The sequence below is a fragment of the Tursiops truncatus genome, chromosome 10 (assembly GCF_011762595.2).
Source record: "Tursiops truncatus isolate mTurTru1 chromosome 10, mTurTru1.mat.Y, whole genome shotgun sequence".
In the NCBI taxonomy this organism is placed as follows: domain Eukaryota; kingdom Metazoa; phylum Chordata; class Mammalia; order Artiodactyla; family Delphinidae; genus Tursiops; species Tursiops truncatus.
The window spans coordinates 45,623,011-45,639,195 of NC_047043.1; the positions used below are offsets into that span (position 1 = coordinate 45,623,011).

General features: G+C 36.4%; 1 protein-coding gene and 1 pseudogene across 1 annotated transcript in view; one reads left to right on the plus strand and one right to left on the minus strand.

Moving 5' to 3' along the window:
- LOC101323092 (SS18-like protein 2 pseudogene) overlaps positions 1 to 15,210 on the minus strand; it is a 71,762-nt pseudogene extending 56,552 nt beyond the window's left edge.
- The window catches only part of KHDRBS2 (KH RNA binding domain containing, signal transduction associated 2), a 689,475-nt gene that overhangs the window by 582,475 nt on the left and 90,815 nt on the right, over positions 1 to 16,185 (plus strand). The gene's annotated exons all lie outside the window — the stretch shown is intronic.

The following is a 16,185-nucleotide window of genomic DNA, read 5'->3' on the forward strand; positions in this document are numbered from 1 at the left end:
ACAAGCCAAAGTTAATCAGCTGTTAACCTTATGGGGATTCCCTTGTATGTTATTTGTTGTTTTCCCTTGTTGCTTTTAATATTTTTTCTTTGTATTTAATTTTTGATAGTTTGATTAATATGTCTAGGCATGTTTCTCCTTGGATTTATTCTCTATGGGACTCTCTGCACTTCCTGGACTTGACTATTTCCTTTCCCATATTAGGAAAGTTTTCAACTATAATCTCTTTAAATATTTCCTCAGTCCCTTTCTTTTTCTCTTCTTCTTCTGGGACCCCCCTATAATTCGAATCTTGGTGTGTTTCTTGTTTTCCTGGAGGTCTCTGAGACTGTCCTCAATTCTTTTCATTCTTTTTTCTTTATTCTGCTCTGCAGTAGTTATTTCCACTAGTTTATCTTCCAGTTCACTTATCCATTCTTCTGCCTCAGTTTTTCTGCTATTGATTCCTTCTAGAGGATTTTTAATTCATTTATTGTGTTGTTCATCATTGTTTGTTTGCTCTCTAGTTCTTCTAGGTCCCTATTAAATGTTTCTTGTATTTTCTCCACTCTATTTCCAAGATTTTGGATCATCTTTACTATCATTACTTTGAATTCTTTTTCAGGCAGACTGCCTATTTCCTCTTCATTTATTTGGTCTCATGGGTTTTTCCTTGCTCCTTCATCTGCTGTATGTTTCTCTGTCTTCTCATCTTGCTCGACGTACTGTGTATGGGGTCTCCTTTTTGCAGGCTTCAAGTTCGTAGTTCCCATTGTTTTTGATGTCTGCCCCCAGTGGTAAGGTTTGTTCAGTGGGTTGTGTAGGTTTCCTGGTTGATGGGACTAGTGCCTGTGTTCTGGTGGATGAGGCTGGATCTTGTCTTTCTGGTGGGCAGAACCACATCTGGTGATGTGTGTTGGGGTGTCTGTGACCTTATTATGAATTTAGGCAGTATCTCTGCTAATTGGTGGGGTTTTGTTCCTGTGTTGCTATTTGTTTGGCATAGGGTGTCCAGCACTGTAGCTTGCTGATCATTGAGTGGAGCTGGGTCTTAGCATTGAGATGGAAATCTCTGGGATAGCATTAGCCACTTGATATTATGTTGAACTGGGAAATGACTGGTGGTCCAATATCCTGAAGTCACCTCTCCCACTTCAGGGGCACCCGCCTGACATGGCTGGAGGACCAAACCCTGTCAGCCACAAGGCTCAGAAGAAAAGAGAGAAAAAAAGAAAAAGAATGAAGGAAAGAAAGAAAAAGAAAGAGAGATGGAACATAATAAAATAAAATAGTTATTAAAATAAAATAATTATTAAAAAAAATTAAGCAGTAATAAAAAAGAAAGGAGGAAGAGAGCAACTAAACAAAAAAAGAAATCCATGAATGATAACAAGCACTGAAAACTATACTAAAAAAACAAACAAAAGAAAAGACAGACAGGCTGAATGCTAGGACAAATGGTAAAAGCAAAGCTATACAGACAAAATCACACAAGAAGCATAGACATTCACACTCACAAAAAGAGAAAAAGGAAAAAAAATATATATATATATATCTTTCGGGAAGTCTGAAGTATTCTGCCAGTGTTCAGTAGGTGTTCTGCAGGAGTTGTTCAACATGTAGATGTATTTGTGGTGAGGACGTTGATCTCCTGTCTTACTCTTCCACCATCTTGAATGTCTCCAGACCAACATTCACACCCGGTGCCATTACTTCCCTCCCATGATTCATATTTTAGTAAATCTCTGGGACTAAATATTAACGTAATTCTGGTTTAGATAACTATTTTCAAAAATTATTCCTAGCTGGGAAATCTATGCTTATTGCTAGATTTAATAACAGGTTTTGTTTTGTTTTTGTTTACTGAATAAAAGAAACTTACTTGATAGAGTCATTCTAAGGTTTGTTTTCATACTTCTTTAATGAGTTTTGAGTACTTTGATTTAATTGCTTCAATGATTCCCATTTTATAATTTAAAAGAATGATGCCTGATATTATCAAGTAGTCCTTAACAGCCACTCATAATAATTAAATGATGTATTTCCTTTCCAGTGTAGCAATTCAGTTGTTTGCATATGATTAGTAACCAAGCCCAAACTTGTATACGTAATGCCTACTCATATTGATCTCTTACACATAGTTGTATGTAAAACAAAAATGCAATTAGTTTTAGAGAATAAATACATGTTGCATTGTTTAAAAGGTGATAACAGTAAATGGAATGTAATAGTTATGTTACTTCATTTCTGCAAGAATATAAGTTTCTTAAATCAAATTCACTTGCATAAAACTATTGGGAAAAAATATTTTTTTAGAGCATAGGACAGAAGTTTGAAGGCAGAGATTCGTTTTGTCTTTTCTTCTTTTGTTTTCATTTTTTGTGTCATTCAATAAATGTATAATGAGCTCTTGCTACATCCTAGGTGCAATGTTAGAAACAAAAGATTTAAAGGAGCTCTCAGCCTTCTGGGGAGTCTGGCATATGTATCATCACAGTGCAGCATGGTAAGTGTCATGCTGGGGAGCATGAATGTGTACCTGACCTCAACCAGAATGGTCAGAATTTAATTGCTAATAAAAGATGATGCATATGTTGAGCTTAAAAAATGAGTAAAAATATATCAGGTTAAGAAGAAGAAGCAAAACATTCTAGGAGAAAGAGCCAGGTGTTGGAATGAACAGGAAATGAGTGATAGGAAGCAGTTGATTACAAACAAATTTATGATGATGAAGGTTGAGGATATTTATTCTCTCCAACAAAGTTATTTTTATTTTGTAGAAATTTCATTTCGATCTCAAGTTATGTATCCAATCTTCACTCACCTGTAGTAGCATTATACATCCATATTTTTACCATAGTGTAGAGAACAGAGTATACTTCTCCATCTTTTGACTATGGCCCTGGCCATGTGACTTGCTTTGGCCAATGTGATATAGTGGAAATATAGTAAGAAAAGGCATGCAATGTGCTTACCTCCTCTTATGCTTCTGCCATTTCCATGAGAAGAATACGGCCTGAGAAGCCCTCTGGGCCAAGGAAGATGAGACACATGTGAACACAAATCTCAGCTTGGGGTAAACCCAGCCATTCCCACCAGAGCAGCCCACATGCAGACAGCTTATGGACACTGAGTGAAACACGTGCTTATTGTTGTATCTACTGAAATTTTGTGGTGTTTATAATGCAGCAATATCTACTAATACACAATTTTGAATGCCAGTGCTGCCATGTTGGTGGTCAACACGAATATTCTGAATGGAGGAAAGAACTTTATCTGAACTTTAAATAATATCTTTTTGAGAATTTGCTTTATCTAAATTTTTATAAATTATATTAAACTCTCATGTAATTCCCCTGGCACTAAAAAAACAAAGGTTCTAGTGCAGAAAGCTTATATTGGGGCTCTTCAGAAATGACCTTTCATAGTATATAACAGAATAAAACTAGCAACTAAAATCAATTGATTGATCTGAAACTCATAAGGTGAAAAATTCTGGCCTGGCCACCCAAGCTGATGACAGGGGTACAAATCTCAATCCTGCCAAAACAGTGATTAACTGATGCTTTGTTTAGACAGCAAGACCACTTCCTGGAAAAAACAAGCAGAGGCAGCTTGTTGCCTATACAATACCCAGCCCAACGGGCCCAAATATTATCAGACAAACAGCACAACCAATAGTAGCCAGAGACTTTGATTTCCTAATATGTGATAGAGACTCTGTATTTTCAACTCTAAAAAAATTAAACAAATAAAAACAAAACAAAAAACCAGGCAAACAAACCAACCAACCAACCAAAAAACACTTTCTAATGTCCCTTCCTGGAGATACATCCTTCAATGTGCCCCTCCCAACATTGGTCCAAAATTCTTAAATTAAGCACACAGAAATTCTTAGTGCTCAGTATCATGTATGTGTTCCCTGGATAAAATTAATTTCTTTCCCTGATGTGAAAAAGTTTCCGTAGTGAGACACTAAGAGGATTTAAAGTCAGATCATAACAGGTTCCATCTCATTGATTGAATAAAATTCTCTATTTTATAGATTAAAATGGGCAGAGGCTACATCATGCATTTAAAAACACCTCTAACATGTTGCCTCTTATTATAAGATGTACAGGGAGTAAGTGTACTGAAATGTAACCCAGGAGAGGAAATAAAGTTTGGTGAGTTTCTTCTCAATAGAATTTTGTAATTGGGTTTTATCTATGAACACTAAGCAATCAGCTTTAGAGTCAGATGGACGTGGATTTAGTTCCTAGCTTGGACACATTCTAGCTGTGTAGTTTTGGACTTTGTTGCCTTAGTTTTATGATGAGTAAAATGGGAATGTACCTACATCTTGGGGTTACAGTCAAAACAAATTATGATAGTTAATGTAAACTATGATAGTTAAAGTAAACAATGGGCCTGGAACACCATATCCATTGAATGTTAGTTTTTATTAGTATTAATATAAATTTTAAGTCTAACTCACTTGTCGTTTGCATTGCCATTGTGTGGTTTAAAAATTAAAGCATATTACAAACTTTTTGGTAAAATGTTGTTGTCAATTAATTACTCTTTAATTTATTTCCCAATTTAATCCATTCAAGATAAGTATTGTTTGGAAACTTCCCTGGTGGTCCAGTGATTAAGACTCTGCGCTCCCAATGCTGGGGGCCTGAGTTCGATTCCTGGTCAGGGAACTAGATCCCTCATGCATGCTGCAACTAAGAGTCTGCGTGCCACAGCTAAAGATCCCATGTGCTGCAACTAAGACCTGAACCAGTGCAGCCAAATATGTAACAAATAAATAAATAAATAATTTTTAAAAGTATTGTTTGCCACTATCTTCTACAGATTACCCTGTTTTTTTCTTCTTGTGATGCTAGTTAAAATTGTCTCATCTAAAAATCAGCACTTTTAATTCAGATGTTCCCATACTGTCTTCATCCTTATAGTATTGCTACATTTATTTTATTTTATTTTATAAATTTATTTATGTTTTATTTATTTATTTTTGTCTGCGTTGGGACTTCGTTGCTGTGCGGGGTCTATTCTTTGTTGCAGTGCATGGGCTTCTCATTGAGGTGGTTTCTCTTGTTGCAGAGAACGGTCTCTAGGCAGGTGGGCTTCAGTAGTTGTGGCACACTGGTTCAGTAGTTGTGGCTCACGGGCTCTAGAGCACAGGCTCAGTAGCTGTGGCGCACAGGCTTAGCTGCTCCATGGTATGTGGGATCTTCCTGGATTGAAGGAAGATTGTGGATTGTTCAATCCCACAAGGATTGAACCCATGTCCCTGCATTGGCAGGCAGATTATTAACCACTGGGCCACCAGGGAAGTCCCTATTGCTACATATTTATTAAGACAAATTTCTAGCTTTATTATGCCACACCATAGTCTAACTTTTATGGTCCCCATGGAGGAGAGTTCTGAGTTGGGGGATTTTAGATATTAGTGAGATATTAGTGGGTGGGGTGCTAGGAGGTGAACTCAAGAAAGATTATATAAATATTTTTCGTGTCACTAAAATAAAATATTCTCAATTAACACAACATTGTAAATCAACTATACTTCAATAAAAAATAAATTAAAAAGAATTCTCATATTACATTTATATATTTAAATTAGTGTTGTTAAATAGAGGAATTTGCTCTACTCTTGTTGATGGATGGGTAGATATTTTTAGATGCTGAAGTTGTGCTTGAGAATATGTCTACAATATCCCAACTGCCAAGTAAACTAAGCACCCCCTTTCTCCTTCTTAAAGTGGTTAGAACCTGGAGCACATGTGGTCAATGAGCTTAACAGGGGGAATAGAAACACCAATGTGGAAATGAATCTGATATGAATAGGAGTTAGTCAGGAAATGAGTGGTAGATTGTTGGTGAGCAGAGCACTGGGAAGTGCAGTTACAAAAATAGGTGGAACCAAATTGCTAAGGGTCCGAAATCAAGGCAGAAGGTTTGGGCTTCCAGTCAATAGCCAATCTTTCTGACATCTTGTCCTTTAAACTGATTGAACAAAGAGATCAAAAATATAATCTAATGCCTCTTGACATGAGGGGGTGGAGTGTTTCATTTAGGACTGACAGTGGAGTGAAGGAATGCACAGAAAAGCAACTTGTCGCAGGTAGGGTTGTGTCTCAGCAAAGAGGAGTCGCCAGTGCTGTGTCTGACTTTAGAAAACTGTCCTTTAGAGATATGACACCTCCATCCATAGAATCTGGCTTTTCTTGTTTTATTTTTAGCTGCCCATTTTATTTTATAATATTCTCTTCTGTAAGTCATATTCACTCTGTTTGGAGAGACATACTTGAATTCACTGTCAGATTACCCAGCTGTGCGGTCTGGGGTAAATTATCACCACCTTTCTAAATTTCTTCAGCTGTAATTTGAGGGAAGAAATAACTTGTTTCATCAAGTTATGATAGGATGTTACACATGAGATGAAGGATGAGAAACCACCTCGCATTGTCCCAGGCACAATAGGTAGTACCAATTTGACCCAGCTGCCTTAGTGCCAGGCCCTGTGTCTATGAAGTTAAAGAAATCCTCAAAAATCTGACTTTTGGAGCTGGTGTTAATATATTCAATATGTTAATAGCTGCTCATTGTCTCAAACACATACACTGGTAAATGACTTGTATTAAACAATATGGCAGTTGATATAAAATTTAAATACAATCTCTCTTTTTACAGCTGTGTGTTATTATATTTCATTTCCTTAATATAAGAAAGCTGAAATCTCAGAAAGATACCAAATATATGTTGTGATGCTCTTTCCCAAATTGAAGAGGGTATTTCCCTTGAGGTCTCTATCACCAGAGAGCATAGACATCCTAGGTAATTTCTTTTCCTCTGCACATGTATCTCTCTGGATACTTTCATTGTGTGTCACTTTATAATTCCACTCTGTTCTTTCCCAGTTGAGTAAGTAATAGAATAAACTTTAAAAAATATTTTCCCATGGTTTCTCAGCATTCTCTCCTTCAGTATTTATTTGCAAAATAAGCAAAACAACTTCACTACTCTCTTTCTGTGTTAACAGCTTCTAACCCATCTTTGTCAGTGGGTTAACAGTGCAGCATGGCAAGATACACTCTTCCTCCCTTTATTCAGGTCCTCTTCTAAAAATAAAGCTAGAAATTTATATTTTATCAAACCCAGTATAGTTTTTAAATCATAAATATTTTATTTCAACCTAAAATGAAGCAGCATATCAAACTATAAAAATCGTTACATATAGCATGCCTTTTATATGAGCATTTATCTTTGTTATAAATAAAAACCACCAAAGACTGAAGAAAGGAGAGTTTCAGCAATATGACTCTTTCACTTTCAGAGGAGAATGAAACATATAAAATTTGAATTAAAAATAAATTAGATTCCTTCTAAATTCTCTTTAGTTCAGTCAAATTTTAAAACTAATGAGTTCACCATATTAAATTCTCTGTACTCTCGTTGACAACTGAGAAATAACTTTTTTAATTTAAAAAAGTTAAATTACAAACTTTAAAAAAGTTAAATTACTCCTTTTATTAATTACATTTAATCTAGTTTTTTGAAAATTAAATTTAATGTAGGTTTTAAGTTTTTGAAATTTTTTAAGCAAACCAAGGCACACCTGGAGTATGATGTAGAAGTATGAACAAAAAGATAGTCTCTATCCACCCAGTTGTGCGTAGAAATTCTAATCTGCACTTATCTTGGAAGGATAATCATAAAATGGTGTAAGGTTTCCACCTAAATCTAAAAAGTAGTGAGTGAGGTTCCCCCACCAAAATACAATGTATCACCATTTGGCAAAACAGAAACATGTTACAACCAAAATTCAAACAGTTAATCTGCTTTTAAAGTCATAGTTTTCTAGTGCATCATGCTAATCTTCCAAACTTTTTGTAACCTGCATGTGCGATGATAGTTCCATTTAAATATGCATTTATTTCATAGAATTTCCATCAGCAGGTTGAAAGAATCTGTGCTAGGTGATCTTTATTTGACACTTATAAGTGTTAGTCTTCAGACAAATAGTTCCAAATACCTTAATGTAATGATCTGAAAATTTGTTTTTTAGGTATTCAGGGACACATATATACCACTTAGTTGGAATATACAAAATCTTACAGATTAAAATGAACCATTAGAATTTAATAAACTGGTATCACCAGCATATTATTATTATAATAGAAACATAAACAAATACTGTTGTGTCAGTGGCACAAAAGTCAAATAGGTGTTTATAGGAATTGCTAAGCAGACATGTACTTGTTTTCTAAAATATGTAACAGTCAAAATGTCAGTTAAATTCAAACCTAACCAGCCTGATTAATCCCAAAGCAGGCCAGCCACTGTGATTGACATCTTTCTCTAATCTGCATCCTTATTGCATTATACAGACATTTCATCTTTTCACTGGCCACACATTTTAAAGCTTAAAAGCAGTTTCTCTGGAAAGCCTTCCCTAAAAGACAACAGAAGTAGCTATTCTTTGACAGCATATGAAACTGGTCCACTGTAAAAATACACTTAGGAAAAATATTCGGAAAGCAAAGCTGCTGCAAATGTCATTTCTTCTACCTTTCAACCCCATTTGTCTGAATCTCACCACCAAATTATCTTTAATATTAACAATAAATAACATATGATTCAAAACAATAATCTTTGCTCCTCAATAATCAAAGAAAATTTTAAAACTACTCAAGCGTTTCTCCATGGCACTTCCCAAGGTGTCACTTGGTATTTGCGTTATATCTGTCAACATATTATAGATTTTTATTTTATTGTGGCAGTGCTCTGCCAAATTATTCCTTTTCCATAAATTTCCATGATTCCTTATTTCCATATGAAATAAGTTAAAACCAGGAGTGTCGTAAGATAGTCCTAAAACTTATCATTTTCTATTCTGTGAGTAATGACTTTTCCTTCAGAAATCGTCCTCTCCAGAGTACTGGTTTACTGGTGTCAAGAACAGTTTGAGGCCTTATTCGCTGTTGTTTCCACACTTGTTTACAAACTTTCTCTAAGGGAACAATACAAATGCTTTCAGAAAAACAAGTATAAATTTATTGAATTTCTCTCACCTATAATAACTTCAGAATGTTTAAGCAGACCATGTATAATTGAATTTTCCAATTAAAAATAATATAACATGCATTTTAAATAGCTCATCGTTTTTTTAGATGAAGTTCAACATTAGGACTTTTTAAAAATTTATGTGCATGTTGTTTTTTTTCAACTTATTTTCTGAATAAGTAAACAAGTGCAAGTGAACTGAAATCTTCTCCAGTAAATCAGGTTTGCCATTTAGAGCCAGTCCAAAGCTTCAGACCTTTAAAAGAGTTTGGCCAGGTTTAAAAGACAGCATGATCTGTGTGAAGACCAAGTTAATTAAAGCTGAAATGACAATCCTTTGCACACATTCTGCTTCCTTTAGGCTGCTTGTGTTCATTTAATTTTTGTTGATTAGCCAAATCCTAACATTATGATGCCCATTAATTTGTTGTCTGCCTGTTTATCATAACTTGAGGCTGAAGTGTGCTACTAGGGGAAATGAAAGAGCTCTTATACTTTCCAAAATAGTTTGGTGTTTTAGAAATGCTGAAGTTACTACCTTGGAGCAAGTGGCTTAGTGACTTCATCTTTACTTAGAAGGAGAGCTGGCTAACTTTTGGGGTACCTGTAAATACTAGCAGACTAAACAAAATTCTTATCTATCTTTAAAAAAAATGAAAAAGAGAATTAGGACAGTAAGTCCATTTTAATAATATTTTTATAATATTTTAAATTATGAGCTTAAAGAAGGTAAGAATTATTATTAAAACTGCTTTTTTTGTGATGTATTTAGAAAAGTACTATATGGGAGGAATGGGCATAGCATTTTAACTTTTGTGTTTTTAAGAAGCACATAACGGATGGAGTTACACACAAAAAATGGATACAGCAGTGTGGGAGTATGAGTCTTTTGGGGTAGCAGTGTTAGCTGTGTTGGTTATATCATCATCATAGTTATAAACATTGATGACCTGCATATACAGCAGATATTTAGTTAAGAAAGTTGTGTTTTCCATTTGAACATGAAATAGTGACTATTCTCTTATGCTTTTTCCTTTGAATTCTTTGAAAGCATTTGAATCCTTTGCTCAAACTATTTATATGCAAAATTATTGTTTTCATTAATATTTTAGAAAGTTGCTGAGGGTACTCTATTACCCACAAACTGAGTCTTCATCTTAGCCACACAACAGTCATTTATTTACAGCCAGTATTATTATATCCATTTTATAGATGGATGTAAACCATCCACCACAGGCTGATTAAGTAATTTTCTTAAAGTCAAACACAGAACTGCATTTTATGTTGGACTCTAAGTAGTATTAGAAAGGACCCTTGTGGGCCATATCTGCCATAGTTATAAAATGAGGCTAAGGGGTGAGGGAAGCTAAATTTCCATCTTTGTAATTTATGGAAACGTGTACAACATTCAACAAATCTCAATTTGGAGCTTTGTTTAGCTGTTCAAAAGTCAGCAAATATTAAATAAATGCTTAATATATACAAAACACTGTGTTAACAATGAGGGGCAGAGATTAAGATGAAAACCCACAAAGAATCTACCTGTCAAGACTCACGATCTTGTGAAAGAGAGAGATACAAGATTACCTTACAAGCAGAATGTAGTTCAGATAGCACATGTTCGTGGCCAGCTGGAGTGCACATGAACTACATTTACTCTTTCATCTAAAACAACAAAAAGCACACAAAATATATGAAAAACAGTTTCATGACACTGGACATTAGGGAGTGAAGGGCAGTGATCTTTGAGAAATAGGGAAAAAAATAAGCTAAGTCCTGACTTGCCCCAGTTCACAGCCTCGAGAGTGTTTCCAGGCTGTGACATGGTGAGAAGGGACTCAGAAAACTCCCTGAACTGAGAAGACAGAGCTGAAAGTCTGGAGGGACCAAGGCAGCCAGAGATTGTAGTAGTACTGGACAGGAGAGAGATACACAGAGAATTCTAGAATCCGCAGCATATTTATTAGCATGTATATGTGAAGAAAAATACCTGAGTTTGGGAAGAAGATCACCACCTAAAAGCATCAGTGATTGGGAATTCCCTGGCAGTCCAGTGGTTCGGACTCCATGCTTTCACTGCTGAGGTCCTGGGTTTGTGTTCAACCTCTGGTCGGGGAACTAAGATCCCGCATGGCGTGCAATGTGGCCAAAAAAAAAAAAAAAGTATCAGTGGTAATAGTGCCAACATTGAAGCAGGACAAGAATAGTGCCTGTTCCCAATTTGCATACTGGAAAACATCATTTATTATTCATGGGACATTGAGTAGAGTACATGCAAAGATCTTACTTAGTAATGTGGAATAATGAGCCCTACGATGCGCACTTCTCTGGTCCCACCTAACAAATACTAGAAGCAAGAGGAAAGAAAAAGAAATGTTTTTAATATAGTTAAAATCCCAGAACAAAGCTCTAGAGTATTTATATAAAACCAAAAATACATAATATCTAAAAATGTGAAATTCACAATGCATGGCATCCAATCAAAATACCAGGTATGCAAAGAAATAGGAAAACATGACATGTAATAAAAGAGAATAACTAATCAAAACTTACCCATAATTGACACGTTAGAATTGTAAAAACAATTGTTATAACTAAATTATAGTTGTTTAAAACATAAGGTGGAGACATGAAAGTTACAAGAAAAGACATAAATCAAACTTCTAGATATGATAATTACAAAATGTAAGATGAAAAACTGTATGGGATTATTAACAACAGGTGAGACATTGAAGAAAAGAGTCTTCCAATGATCAGTTACAAAGATTTGTAAAAACCATGAGCAATGTCCTGTGGAAGGTAGTTTGTAGATTTGGTATTTTCAATAGGACTTCATTCTCTCAGAGTTCTAGAGGCCAGAAGTCTGCAGGGTTTCATTTCCTCTAGAAACTCTGGGGGGGAAATCTTTCCTTGCTTATTCCAGCTTCTAGTGGCGCCAGCATTCCTCAGTCTGTGACTGCATCACTCCAGTCTCTGCATCCTTGCTCACATCATACTCTGCTTTGTGTGTGTGTGTTTGTGATTTCCTTCTGTCTCTATCAAGCACTTGTGATGGTATTTAGGGTCCACTCAGGTAATGAAGGACAATCTCCTGATCTCAAAGATACTTAATTACTTCTGCAAAGTCCTCTTTCCAAATGAAGGAACATGTACAGATTCCTGGGATTAGGACATGGACATCTCTCTGGGCATTAGCAGCCTACCACACCATTTTACAACATGTTAAGTGTAGGGCTAGATCACAGACTGGAAGCCTTTCTGCATGTCTGTTCTATCACTATCCTCCCTCCTGTCTCCATAATTTCTTCTCTTTCCATATAACCCTGGGGAAGAAAATAAAAGTCCCAACACTACACACATATAAGCAAAAATCCACAATTTGTTTAGCATGACCATTATTGACTATGGGGCTGACCATGAGTTACATTTTTTTCTCTGCTTAAAGATGTTTATATCCATTTTACTGGACAGTTTTACCTGTCTAAAATATCACCCTCTTCTTTCTGAGAAGGGCTCATGTAGTTTGTGGGGTGTCAAATCATTCAAGTCATGACCCCTTACCCCCTCCCCGTGCAATAATGAAAGGTACAAAGAGGACCAGGTGATGTATGCTGATCACAGTTCTTCTTTGGGAGTTTGAAAGCTGAAGCTGAGAGAGAAACTTTGTTCTCTCTTTGGTTAGACAATTAGCTAAGTAATGTGACCATAGAGCAGCTGGTGGGTATGTTCTCTGCTGAGTGGAGATGCCTGAAAAACAGAGATGAGAAATTGAAAGAGTAGAAGCCAAGGAAGAGACAGAGAGAGACAGGGGGACAGAGTGAAGAAGAAAGACATGAATGGTGCATTTATTGCATCTTTAGGGCTGCCTCCTAATAATAAATGGAATAATCTATGTAAAGTGTTTGCACAGGTCCCAGAATATGTCACTCAAAATTAGTTTACTATACTATGACATAATATAAAATTATATATTTGTATATTTTGGGTTGTATATGGTTATAATAGCAAAAACATTATAATTAATAACATTGTTTACCTTGTTCTTGATACAGACATATTATTACACAATTTATATGCAATGCTACTCTGATAAAATAAAATCAGATAAAATCAGAAACATAGGAATTCGACCTTGGAAAGAACTATAACATTTGGCAAATTGGACTCTCCCTGTGACAATTTATTGCCTCTTAGTTTGTTTTTTTTTCCTCTTTTGATCGTAAATGAGAAGAAGAGATGCAGTTACCTTTTGGTGAACAAGGAAAATATGAGAGAGGGAAATACCGAAACATTAACAGCTTAGAAAGGAGTGATAGAGCTAGAATCACAAGAGGGTTTGTCTGGGAACACTTGATTGCTTTCCAAAGAGGTGAGGTAGAGATGGTGAGCAGAATACCACTGGTGGATTAGCAAGGTGAGTGGCGTAACTGACAGTGAAGAACAGCATAAGTTCAGAAAGACAAAGCCCACAGTGTACTACATGCTAGAAGAGTCTTAATCAAGGAAGGTTAATGGAAATCCAAGCAGAAAGAGCCTGAACATGTAGACTGTGGCTTGTGCTTCTCTGTATTGACTGATTGTGTATAAGCCTCACCACCATCATTCTGCTTCTTTCATTTCTGTTAGTGTTTGTCACTGGAACAAAAGTAAGTCTTTATTCATTGACCTCAGATTTAAGGATACCACACACTTTGAAACACTGACCTTTCATCTCTTGTGAGGCTTTTTTAAGTCCCTCTTTTCTTCTTCCTATATTTAAGTTACTCCTTGTGACAATAATGTTGTTTGTTGTTGTTGTTCTTTAAAAAAAAAAAAGGATAAAATTACACATAAAATGTTTCTGGTGTCTTCTACCTTCTTCCACACAGCAATCTTGTATATTCTTAAAATAACTCTTCATGATCAATTTTTGTGAGTGTTGAAATCCTCCTTAAGCATAAAGCCCAGAGGTCACTTGTTAGTTTATAAAAAAAACAATAAAGCAGAACTGACAACATAAGATTCTACTTTAAAATAGCAGTTTTTAAATCATCAAAGATTCTGGCATATTTGTCCTTTGTTGATTCTTTAAAATGATAATAAGAAGGATAAGTGCGGAGTCAAGAAGTATTTTTCATTTTACCTAATTTCATTGTTCATTACTGTTGTTTGGAAGTTTGCATATTGGAATTTTCTCAGAACTGTTAAAGCTTATTGTGACATTAATGTCACATTAATGTATTTTCAAATACTCTCAAGGAAGTAGTCTACAGAAAATGCCTTCCAGGCTTCCAGTCCATCCCATTCATTGGAAAGCAACATCACTCAAAATCACAAAAGAGAAAATCAAAGTTAATTTCCACAAGGGGACAAAGGTAAAGGGGGAGTGGATGGCAGATTCAAAATACATATTCCTTTTGCTCTCAAAATGACATCATTTATGAAATCTAAGTCCATAGTTTTTTTTTCTCCATCTATGGTTAAGTTATGAACTTGATACCGACCAGGGTTCTTGGCCTTCCCCAGTCAATAGAAATTGACTAGAGGTCAGACAAGAAATTCAGACAAGTCTTTATTGGGACCCCTGCTGCATTGGGGGAGTGACAACAAACAATAGGTTCCCCTGCTTTCTTGCTCCCTGAGGGGGCGAGCTTGTTCCTTATATGGGGTGAAGGTAGGGATGTGTTCAGGGGTCAGCCCAGAGGGGTAGCTTAGGTGGTTTTCTCACCCCTTGGGTGGTGTTGTGTGCAGGGGGCATGTGCTATACCCTGATTTTGCTCTCAACCCCCTGCTTTTGCTCCAGGCTCTTCAAAAGTGGCAGTTGGGTTTTTTGGTCTCTTTGTATCTTTTGTCTAGAATTTGTCCCAACTGCACATGGACACAGTTATTTTTAGTCCCATACAGTTTCTTTGTATTTTGTTACTTGAGGAGAGGTGTGTACAGGTGCAAGCACTGCAGCACTGCAGCAAAGGGTCCCAGGTCCCAGCCTGTCTCATGCGCCCCTGAGAGACTCTACACGCGTATTCTTAAGGAGTAAGGGGCTGAAGGTCTCTTCTTCTGACACTTCTTCCTGCTGGACAGGGGCCACAGACCCTAGCTTGCCTCAGAGGCATAGAAGTACCTTGCTGACTGTCCCAAGGACCTGTAGGGACCTGGGGCACTCTCTGCTGGAATGGGCTGAATTCCTTGAGCCATCACGAGCCTTACTTCAAACTGTTGGAGCCTAGAAGACACAAACTCAATAAAAAGGTTAAAAACAATGGCTAGAAAGGAGAAGAACAGCAACAGCCATTAAAGGGACTTCCCTGTCAGTCTTGTGGTTAGGACTCTCTGCTTCCACTGCAGGGAGCCCTGGTTTGATCCTTGATTGGCAAACTAAGATCCCACAAGCTGTGCTGCACAGCCAAAAAAAAAAAAAAAAAAAGACTAAACAATAGCCATTAAAGGGCCTAGAAAGGGAAGGAACCAGGTTAACTTTGGGAGGGCTTCTTTAACTGTTGACAAGACAGAGGAGGCGATGTTACTCCTGCCAAGAAGCCATTCTGCTTGGGTATATATTTTTGTTAATCTCAGGGTTAATGTTTAATATGTTTCTCTATTTTCCGAATGAAAGGTCTGGACCTATTGGTCCCAGGTCTACTTCTTGGACCAAAAAGTCTTAGTCACAAGTTTACAAGAGTAGGGAAGACAATGCAGTACTAGAAAAAATATGACTGAAAAGAAAAGGGTAATAAAATGAAAACCTCCTGTCAGAAAGTTTTTTAAACCTTGTGGGTTCCAAGAGAACAAACTAGAGAACCGTTTTCAATTTCCCTGCCCATATTGATTAGCGAGGATTGGTGGTTAATTGTCTGCTGAAGCCAAATGGCTTGTTGTTGAATTTTGTCAATGTTGGTTTCTACATGGTATGTGCATCAGGGCTACTTTCTTTGCCTCTCCATCTGCCCTGTTGTTCTCTTGGGTAATTTGAGAATTTTCCTTTTGGTGCACATGGCAGTGAATGACTGCTACTAGTTCTGGGTTTTGAGCTGCTTCTATGAGATGTAAAATCTCAGCCCCATATTTTAAAGGGGAATTTTTGCATTTTAAGGTCCTCTTTCTTTCCAGACAGCTCCATGGACATGTAAAACAAGGAAGGCATATTTTGAATCTGTATATATATTTATAATT